Source organism: Protopterus annectens, chromosome 4.part0, assembly GCF_019279795.1.
Source record: "Protopterus annectens isolate FY-2018-M chromosome 4.part0, PAN1.0, whole genome shotgun sequence".
NCBI classification, from domain to species: Eukaryota; Metazoa; Chordata; order Ceratodontiformes; family Protopteridae; genus Protopterus; species Protopterus annectens.
Window position 1 is genome coordinate 1865888986 of NC_056733.1, and position 12017 is coordinate 1865901002.

Below are 12017 nucleotides of genomic sequence, written 5' to 3' on the forward strand. Positions count from 1 at the left end.
AATGTGTATTCATTCATATTAAAAATACAGAATGGCAATGAATGTTCTGTGGTAGGTTACATGGTCAAAATGTTATGAGAAATAGTTTAGTGGAGTAACAACACTGTGCTACAGTTAGTTGTGAAGAGAGAAGACAGATGGTTTGACAGTGACTTTTTTAGGGTTCTTATTAAATGATTGAAGGCACATTCTTTTGAATGCGTCTTGATTGAACTTGAAAGCACAAAAAGGCAAAATAGCGAAACGGCATATAAGCAAATTCTTTTCCTGGGAAAGAAATCGCTGGGCTCGCTCACATTTCTTTTGCTGTGACTGTAGTGCGATCTCGGATTTGGTATATTTAAGTAGGGGAGTGTGGGGGGCACAGCCCTTTTCCCTTGGAAATAAATCGCTGTTCTAAGTGTGTTCAAGATTGTAAGCTTTCGCTTACATAAGTTCGATAAATCATCGTTCACTTTTTTAAGCATTCAATGATTTAACATAGACCCACTTTTTTAATTTTTATCCAATGATAGTATGTTAAGAAATGTCAGTACAGTAAACTCTCAGTTAACCAGAACTCAAGCAACCAGCACTCTCAAGTGGCAAAAAAAATTGAAGAAATACAGTACAGTTTTCATGTGTTTCACTTTCTGTTTCCTCCCCCGCAGAAACATACCTTACGTTTTTAGAGTTTTGAAAAGGAAGATAGGAATAAATTCCTTCTCTCCCTAACCTGAGAACAAGTCAAACCAAACAAATAGTATAGGGTATTCTGGCTACTGAATATATACAAATTATCAGAACCAGGCTTGTCCATGAAACATTAATGACTGACACTTAATTATGTGACCAGTGGTGTGCAACTTCCAAGCATTTCACCGGAAGTTTGAATTTCTGGTTTACACCTTTTCCTATGATGGTATGACCTTGGAGTTTGTAAATATAAGTAGTGGGAGATTGGGAGTGCAGTCCTACCCATAGGAAGTTGTACAGGGCTTGCCTCCCTGCAAAAATTATTATTTTTTTATGCATTTGTTTCAAATGTTGTTGCATTTAGGAGCTTTCAGTCATCTGTTTTTGTTTTCTTTTTAGTACACCATAGCCTGTTGTCAGATTCTCTCATTCATTGGCCCATTCTTTCCTCCCAGGGCAAGAGTCATTCCTAGCCCATTCATTTCCTATGAGGTGAGAGCTGATCTCAGAACGATCATAGTGGAAACCATTAGGGCATTTTTTGCTTTCTGGCCTTAACCCCGCCTGGAAGTGTGGGCTTCCACATTTCTTGACATGTCCCTATGAGAGCTACCATTACTGGCTTGGACAGGTATTGCCTACATCCCCCCTTCCCCACATAGCCTGTTTTCAGGGAAAACAGCGTATGCCACTCTTTGAAGCACTAGGTTGCTTAAGGGGAAGGAGCTGCTGTGATCCTACTTCACAGGCAAGTGCACCGATATACAAGTCCCACATTTCTTACCCCACCCCACACCACCTGGTTCTTCAAACTTCCTGCTCTACTAATTGATCTCTGGTCATCTGGGTTGCAGTCAGCCTTTTATCCCTCTGTGCTGCAAAACCAGGTTTGTCTCTCACTAGTGATCACATTCACGTGAAACTGTCACAATAACTTGCCATGGAGCCGTATATATTTAGTCACCTTCCTTTCATGTTTGCTGCATGTTGTTCCTATTTAAAACATCAGCTATGATGAATTTTGGTGTTGTTGATCTGAAATTTTTGTTTCTCATCAGCACCAGGCTAAACTGGTATAAGCAGTTCCATGACCAACACAACATGTTTCTGCCTTCCCTGTCTCTGTCCTTTCACTGTTCTGTTTTACTAGTATATAATCTGTTAACATTTCAGGAAGGCAGTCTTTGTAAAAGTAAAAGCAAGCACAAAACAAAAATAGTGGAGAAGATACAGTGTACTGGCATGTTGCCATGCTTACATTTAGTTAGGCATGACGAGAATAACTGTGTTTTTCCAATCTAAAAGAAATGTCATTGTTTCTGCGTTGTTGCTCTTGTTATTATTGCTGCTATTAAGGGAAGTGGAATTTGTTTCTGAAACACTAAAAGCAAATTTTCAGTATTAAACTTCAAATTTAAAATTGTTTTTAAAACTGTGGTCCATTAAAGACAAGTATGTTTAACAACTAGGCAGCAGATATATTTTATGAAGAGTTTAGCTTCACCAGGTGTCTCCAGAATGCCAAGATTTGAATGCAGTAGGTGCAGTTGAATGCATGCATGGGTGTACACACACACACACATACACGCACACACATTTTTTATTTTGAATTTTTTTTCTGCAGTCTGTCTCAAAAAAAAATAATGTTTAACTAGTGTCTTTGTCAGTCATGAACTCCCACACCAGGCATCCCTCTTCAAATGCTATTTTCACTGAGAAGAAGTACAGTTGATGTCTGTAACTGTAATACACACGTCCAAAATGCGCATCTCATTAATTATGAGGGAAACAAGGTCCAGAGGAAAGAACATTGCTTATTTGACAGTACTGTGAAAGTTAAACTATCCCATTTGGCCATTTAAGAAATGGTTCATTAATTTTACTTTCATATGATTTCTGAGTTGGGAGTCTTTTACTGAAGTAGGAATGAGATAAGCTCAGAAAGGAGACTTGTACATTACTTGGGGCAATCTTTTATTTTTGCATGCCTCAGAGGCAGTATTTGCTAACTTTCATATACTGTGCACTAAAAACCTTGTCATCATTATACTAATTCTGTTTTTCTGGAAACATCTTCAGTACTACATAGCCAACAGAAAAAAAAATACGTGTATTGCACCTTAATTTATGGGTACAAGTCACTGGCTAGAAGGATTCCATTTACATCATATGTTTTAGATCTTACTTTGAGTGATAAAATATACGCTGACCTGAATTATGCAGATGTATGTGAATGGGCTTGTGGGTGAGTATATACATGCACCTGCTGAATGCCAGCACAGCAGCATGGTGTTGGAATCTGTCCTAGAAAGGAGATTTAAGACAAATCAGTTGCATCTGGAAAGTCCTTGATGCATTGAGGATAAATACTGATGAGTGTGAGAAAATGAATGCATTTATTTACTGTTATGAGCAATTATACCAGTCCGTAACCTATCCTGAGGTCGTGTGACCTTACAGTAGATATTCTATGATGATACAAGTTGACATAAAAGCTCACCATAGGGAGTTAGAATATATTTCATTGTTGCAGCTTTGGTGGATGCAAGGAGCAATAGCTGAGGAAAGGTAACCTCTTCTTGGGAATTTCTGACAATTAATTGAAATGATCAGCACAGCCTTCATAGAAAGCGAAACAAATAAGCAGAGTTTTTCTTTCTCCTTGAAGGCATGAAGGAGTACACACTGCTCTTTGTGTTTAGATCTATGACTAGTCAATTTGTATGTTATCATAAAACCAAAACGAAACTCAAAAAGCCAGTCCTAGATGCAAACCCAATGACCACTCAGGAAAGATGTATTAGCGCTTTCATCCACTATTTATTCTGTGAACATCTTCAGAAACAAAAGTTTACCCCACCCTAACTTCCTTTTAAATCAAATACCATTGATCTAACAGGAAATGACTTCAAAACAATCAGTAATTAATATACAATGTTCTCAAAAGACTTTCAGTCTATTTAAATATATATATTCTTTAAATCAATAAAATAACTCGTTTTAAAACAACTCTTAAATGAAACCAATGTATCAATGTTATCTGTTTACAAAACAGCAATGTTGTCTGTTTACTAAAAAACAGTTTAAATTTATAGATTCATTAAGTCCGGCAGGCTGTGGTGCCGTCACTGGATACTTGCTCAGCCTTATTGCTGCACGTAGAATACCATGTTTTTTTTTTTGTTTACAGTTTGTTCAGTTTTAAAAAAAGCGTAACATTTTAGCTTGATGTTGCTAGCATAAAACAGAATCCAAACAGTATATTGTTTATCATTCTGCTCAAAGACAAATTAATTGTAAGATATCTGTCCTAATAAGCATCACTAAGGAGACATTCACCAGATAAAGTAAAGAATGCCATTCCTCTTCTGGTTGCATGGTTTGCAGCAGACAAATTAGATATTCACAAGTTCAGTATTATATAATTAGTCATTTTCCAAGACCCATCTGGTCGGAGAACAGAACACACCGGACTATTGAATGGACTTACTGCAGGTTTCAGAGCATTTACATGGACAAGCTCCTCATCATTGTCATCAATGACCTTTTTCCCATTTTAGTAATCCCATTAATTTGTTTAATATCCTTCGAGCAATAGTGAGGTTTCCAGATTACTCCACATGGTTTAACAATACCACTCATAACCAGAGGTGATATTTTTAATGGGACAACATTTACATAACAACCCCATCAGTTTAGTAACTGTTAGTGTAACCTTACCAAAACGAATGTAAGTCGTGATCCACCCCATTTGCATAGTTCTGTCTTACAGGAAGTTAATGCCATTGATGTATTCTGTTCTCATAGTCTGCTTATACAGTTTTGTTATTGCAGAGTACCGATGACCATCATTTATTCTAGAGTATCTGCAATGACATTTGTAGTTGTAAAGACCAAGTCTTAGCTAAACAAGTATCAAGGCTACATTGCTTACAGGAGCTTTGTTTTTCACCACAGTCATCAAAGCAGTGCTGGAATTACCCTGCATGAATGCCCCTTCTATCGCACTGTAAACAGTCGCAGCTACCTTCCATGGATGTTCTACTGCTTTACCAATAGACTGCGTGTGAGGGATTTATATGTGTCAGTTTGTCATAGCTGCTGTAAGTACTGCCCAACGCTTAGGAGACCAACTGTATATATGCACAAAGGACTCCCTTTTTTCACTGCAGCCATTCAAGATACTGCTGTGTCTCACTATCTTACTCAGCAGATTAATTTCTTCTGGAGTTTTGCATTTTGTTAACACGTTTATTAAATTATTACTTATGATACAGGCATAGGTAGCCTACTTCTGTAAAAGATGTCTGTTGGACTCCCGCTTTTAAAAGCACTAAAATCAGCTGTAATTGTCTGGCAAAGTTCTAACCACAAAATGTTTCATTTGTCCCCTCCTTGAAAAACAGTAAGAACAGTGATTGTGTTTTTCAAAACATCTTTGTTAAAAATATTTAATCTAATATTTAAAAAAAGTTATTTGAATTAAGAAAATTTCATCTTCATCATTTTTCCCTAAATGTCCAGTTTACAGCATTTCTATGTGGTCCGTAGAACTAATATTAAAACATGTTAGTGTCTGAATTGTACAGCTGCTGGTTCTAAAGCTGTTTCATAGACAGCAAATATTATTTCTGCAGTTGTTGAAATTTTTACACATTTTACATTTTTGTCTTCTAGAATTCATCAGTCTCCTAGGCATAGCTACATGCTCCCTATTCAGCTCATCAGCTAATGCTAGAGTAGTTTCTACTACTTGTCTATGCCTCTAGGTACCTTTTACACTCTGAAGCCTTGAGTGAGCACACTGAATGAAACTCAATAAACTCAGTAAAGCATGTCAGCTTTCCCGCTGCTGCCTTCTCTCACTGACCTTTAAATTCCACCCTGGAATCTGCCACTACCAGGGTAGTTTGTAGTTAGCTTATTGTTATCATACCCTCCAGCAGAGGCCATGCACTTGAGGAGCAAAAGGGCTAATCTGTTTAGTCATGACAGTCCACTGACTAGCTTTAGAAAGTTCAGAGATAAGGCTAGCCACTTTATTCTCATGCCTAATCTTTGTTTTGTTTCTTTATACTAAGCAAGGACATTGTATTTAATTCAGTATTTTCCTGATCCTTTCCAGCTTATGTCAAAGGTTACATGGTGTAAAGCTCCTTTGTTCTCCTGTGCTTGTCCTTTGTCAGTAATGCATGAAATAAAATTTGCATTAAAAAATACTGCACTTTCAGGTTAAAACATAAGGTAAGAATCAATGTTTGCTTCTTAATACTGTATTTCATTAAACTGAGGAAGAAAAAAAAAACAAGCGGCACATGGATGTTGGGTTTTAAACTGCATATTGTGAAAATTTTATACAAGTAATACATGCATACATATCTAGGTAGCAGATGAAATATATAATAGATTTTATATATACATATGTATTGTGTATGTATATATATATATATATATATATATATATATATATATATATATATATATATATGTTGACACGTTAGCACATATGCACCAAGTACTAACCTCGGCACATAAAAAAATTAAAATAAAAAAAAAAAAAAGGAAGGAAAAGTTCCCCCACACCCTCTGGTAATTAGGGTTCCTATTAGAATGCTGAAAGCTTAAAATAGTGAACGACTTAAAGGTCGGAAATGCCGGATCTCGATCTGATTTTTGTGAGATCGCGGTACAGTGAGGATTGGAATATTTGCCTTTCTTCACTGTAGTGCAGTCTTGGAGTTGGTATAGATATTTAGCGTTGGGAAGTTGGGGCACAATCCCCCACAATAACATGTTAGAGGTCCTGCATTTTCGACCTTTAGGTCATTCGTGGTTTTGGATTTTTGTTTATGTAATCTAGACCCGCTAATTATATATACTATTTCAGATATCATACTGTATTGGGGAAAGGGCATATTTCCCAACTCCTGGAATTGTGCGATCTCACACACCTGTCACCCATCTCTGTAATTGACCAAATTGTGTTGAATAAACAGATGTCAACCAAAACTAGATTCAGCCATAATTGGTTCCCCCATATATGTTCCCATACACACACATTTATATATATATATATATATATATTACATGTTAGATGGACGAAAAGCCACATCAACGAAGACGATTCCGCTGAGACGAGATTGCTGACAATAGAAATGCCCGACAATGGTGAGTACACACACACACACATAAACTAATTAATAGCTATGGATACAGCTACATAAACAATAGTTTCAGTTGTTTTCTAAACTTAATTTATGTTTGGATCATTTTCATTTTGGGAGCTCTTTTATTAGAAACAAAATGCCTGCACTATTTACCATTCAAACAACAGTTAAGCAGAACATGTTTGCATTTAACTAGGAGTAGATTTCTTTCAGCCCTCTAAAGCTGTGATAGATCCAGATTCTTTCCTTCAAAATGTGCCTGTCGTGAGTCTTAAAGGATTGTATTCCCCTCTCAACTTTATATGTTTATTTATATTCTTTCTATACCCATTGTCTGGTAACTATAAGCCCTTCCATATAGGGTGACGGGCTGTCCATGAAGATCCAACATTCTGGCAGTAGTTAAGGATTTCTAGCTGAGATTCCTAACTTGTGATCTCCCCCAGTAACCATTTAATTCTGATTTCAGTACTGGCCTCTTGAGCATGCAGCTAACTAGCTTGGCATCAGTGCCGTCATGATGGACCATCTACTTCTGGCATATACACAGTACAGTAGAAAGTCAATTATTCGAACGTCGATTATCTGAAACATCAATTATCCGAATGCAACCTTCCAAAGTTTTCGGGTAGTAAAAGTTATAAAGTCTGAATATGTAAACATTGTATACATATTCCCTTGTGTGTGTTTTTGAGCTTGTACTGCAATAATATCCTGTACCTTTTTGTACTTACAGTAAATTTGTTTAGTTTTCTTGTTTAATGTTCATCAAAAAAAATTTTTAGAAGTTTTTTATCCAGTTCAGTTATTTGTTTGATTATCCAAACTACCCCAGGTCCCAATTAGTGCGGATAATCGACTGTACTGTATAGCCAGTCAAGTCACTGCTGCATGTCAGTGCAGCAGTGGTCCTAGCTGTCTTGCTGCTACCACACTGGGCAAGCTAGTGTCAGCTGCTAAATTTCATCCTCACTCATTGACTCCACCAGAGCTCAGTTCACCAGTTGATCTCTGGTTGTCTGGGTGACAGTCTTCATCCTTCATACCAGGGAGTCAACTAATGTGTATATTTTTCACTGCTGAGTACACATTCTACTATGTGTTAGTTCTCTGCTTTTCTTGTTTTAGGCTAAATATAGGACCTCTTAAATGTACACTTGGTTTGAGTTTCCTGTTTGAAACTTCCAGTCACAGGTACCTGTAGTAAAAATAATAGCAGTTTTCAAATAGGAAAACAATAAGCCATCTCTCTTCATTCCTGGCTGGCCATTAACATCATCCCCTGAACTGAGATTTAGAGCATTTGTTTCAGGATAACACTGTCCTTTAAGAATTTCTTTAATTCTGATTTGATACAGCTTTATCTGGGTGTCTTGTATCACAGAACTATAAAACATCGACAGTTTGTATTTTTTTTGCCTCACTTTTTGTATCCAATCCACTAACCCAAATCATCTGTTGTAATCTTCCCACGTGTAACACTAGGGTGGGGGTAGGTGGTGTCTAGCAACTCAATGAATGGTTACAGAATTTAGCCCCCTGAGGGTAACCAGTCTGCTAGTGTCATATGTTAATTGCAGTAAGTCTTTTTTTTTTTAAGTAAAACAAGTGGTTCTTTAGTATTTCCTGTGTCCACATCCAGTCCTCCAGTTGCAGACTGTCCCTCACATGTAACCTGAAAGTACCATAGAGAACTGTGAGACAGATTTTCCTCTGGTCTGTATTTGCAGACCGTCACTCACATCTCTTTAGCTGTAAATTGCAAGTATCATAGAGAACTGTGAGACAAAATTTTCTGTGGTCTGTAGACTCCTTTTTTCTTAACAGATGCTGCCTACAAACTGATACAAGTTAATAAAGCTGTAGTGACATAACTGTAATTCTGAATGGCATAGGTTGAAAATCCACATGAGGTGCTGATACTTTTTCAGTTAGTATTACATAACCCATAAATGTATATGTTTCACTCCTAAATGATGTCAAGAGATGATCACAATTTGCACAGTGACCATTGTTTCAGTATGCCATCTTTGGGGGCCCTGTTCACATTTATAGCACTGTTCCTTTGTCATTGTACCATTGTATACTTTAAACTGATTTCATACAGTAACTACATTGAACAGTGACAATAACATTGTTTGAAAAGGGTGATTTTAAATGATAATTCTGAAAATCTTTTCTCGAATTACTGATTACGTTCTGTATTTAAAATGGAAAACATTTTTTTTGCAAAATCAGCAGTTTTTAATATTTTACTCTGCACCTAGCAATAATACATTTTTTTACTGTTTTGAGCTGAACATGCTGATGTTTTTCAGACCACACTTCTTGATTTTTCCTATATTGTAAGAATATATGAAATTCACACTTTTCACAGTACATAATCACATTTGAAATATGATGTAGAAATGTTCTGTACACTTGTTGAAAAGTAAGGGACATAAAAGATGATTGACATTTTATAATAAATAAATTGGTAGCACACTGGTGCAGAGAGCACTCAGCTTTGCTGTTCTAGCACATGATTTACATGTTTGGTTCCTGGCCTTCTGTGTAGTGTCTTCATATCCCCCAAGGATCTGTGTGTGTGTGCTTGATTATGGAACTGATTTCCTTGTGGACCATCTCAAAGCCCTGTCATTATACTCTGTATCCTGCTAATTGGTGACCTGTATCTGTCATACAAGGGATCCTCTGACCCAATACCGTTGGATTTACTGCACATCAGCAAGTCAAATGGCTTTAGAAATGCTCTGTTTAGGTATCTAAACCCTTTCTGCACCATCAACACAATGGTTTGGAGGACAGGTATATTTTGCAGAGGTTACCGCTACTGTGGAACAGACTTCCTAGGCACATAAAAATAAAGTTCATCTCTGTCCATATTCAAGCACAACTTGGATCTATGTATGGGAAACAAAAAATTACTCCACGACTGCCCCTGAACTGCTAATGGACAGAAACAACTCCTAAATGCATGGATACCCTCAAATTGTCTATGGTATAATTTAACTTGTTGTCGTTAGGGATAATATATAATTATCAACCCTGTGTTGGGTAAAGCCAGTCTTTAACCAAATGGGATGGGTTAATTCAAGCACAAAAAGGGAAACTGGACAGGCTTAAAATGGCCCTCAAGGACAGCTAGCCTGGTACTTACTTATGAAGCTATAATAAAGGCCTTCGGACATGGTTTGGTTAAATTTTATAGTTTGTGCAGTTCATCATTCAGATGATAAAGAACATGGCAACCAAAACTTATATTCACTTTATAAAGATCTTATCACAGATGATTCACATGATCTTATCATCTTTATCACAAAGATCCCAGAGGAGGTGATTGGGAAAATTACCTTGAGAACAGAGAACTCATTTGGCAGTTAAAACTTGATGCAACTAGGTCTCCAGGGATGAATGATAATGTTAGTTTAGCTAGCGTGCACAAGGAAAAAAGGGATAAATTGTGATTTTTATTTCAATATTTTATTAATATTTATTAACTCAGATATTTATTTATAATTATTTATATTAATGTTCTACGATTTTTTGTGCACACAAATAACTATTAGTTTTTATTTCTAGATGAATTGTAGATTAAGTTATTTATTTTTATACGCAATATGCATTTTTTGCACATACATTATTTTGTCTATTCTTAGTCTAATATTGTGGGCACTGATTTCGTCAAGAACTACATACACACACATTGTTTATAGAAGCATGGACAGGACTCTCAGAAGCGTACCATGCATTTGTACTTTCAGCACAGGTTTTGAATTTTAACAGTACCCACATAACCAAAATATTTTTGTCTTTTAATTATATTTGTTACTTAACATAGGTGGGTGGACACAAATTTTGTAGCACACGAAACATATTGACATCTTTACATTTTTAGCATTAACATTGTTTTATGGTAATATTTTTATTTAATTTATTTACCTCCCATTAATATAATATTACATTTGAATTTTTTGAGGAACAATGCTATTTTTAAATTCTATGTGCATCCTTCTATTTCTAACATCAACTATTCTAAACAAATTCAAACAATGAAAGAAGTAAGCACTGCAGCACTTTAAATAATGTCTAAGCTTAGAAGTTACTGTGAAAGTTTTAATTATTTAATTCTATATTGATTGTTTTAATTATTTAATTTCCTCATTACTGGTGAACAAATTGATCTATTTAGTCAGAGTATATAAGCTGTAGAGTCACACAGTTAATTTCATCTTGAAAAAGCCTGAGTTTGTCAGGCGAAAGCGCTTGGTTTTACTTGTCTGTGGATTAATAAAGAAGAAACTATTTCATCTTCAAGGTTTACGTTGGTATTTTAGTAAGCGAATTATTCGAACTTCACGTTTTTTTACTAGGACTTGAGCCCTACACTTTAACACAGTTTTGGGTGGATCTCAGTGTTTTGAGAGGCTGGTGTCAGTGGATCATCTTGTTGCTTTTGTTCCTTATATTCACTTTAGCAGTGGTTACATTCAGTAGTATTCCTGCCCAGGAGAAGCATCTCGTAAAATTACTTTGTATTACCATGGCAGAAAACTGAAACTGGACAATGTTTCTTGTATCTAGGTATTTGGTTTGGAGTATTAAAGAACTTCACCATGAAGGATAAAACTGTGTCCAGACCATATCATGTTTCCATAAGAATCAGCCCTTGAAATAATTACAGGCCTAAGTGGAAGTATAGTGTTATTAAGTCAGATGAACAGTAATGAATATTAACAACTCTTGAGTTAACCTTATTGGAGATCAAATATTGTCTAATAAGAGGGAATGAGAATACTCAGTGATTTGTTGATTTAATTTAGATTAAATTACTTTAGCTAGACATGCTACAGGATGACCATTATAAACAATTATTTATTTGAAACAGCATAATTTCCAGTGACACAGAGCCATTCAGATGCAGGTATGGAGCATAGCAGTTTAACTGTAAAGTTGAACTGTTTCATATTTCATATTCTAATTTACGGTAACCCCTCATTATCTCCAGTTATACCAAATAAAAGATATTGCATAAAAAGAGACCGAGAGACCACTGTACAGATAATTAGAGTTGTTCATGGGAACTGCACATTAAATGTGTTAAATTCTGTACTGAGAATGTTCAGTCTAAAAGCCCTGCTCACCCTGTTAGCATGAGAAGCTGCCATGTCTGCC

At 36.1% G+C, this 12017-nt stretch overlaps 1 protein-coding gene across 1 annotated transcript in view; it reads left to right on the forward strand.

Annotated features, from left to right (window-relative positions):
* Positions 1 to 12017, forward strand: part of DOCK2 (dedicator of cytokinesis 2) — a 4134711-nt gene that overhangs the window by 798125 nt on the left and 3324569 nt on the right. The window lies entirely within an intron of this gene.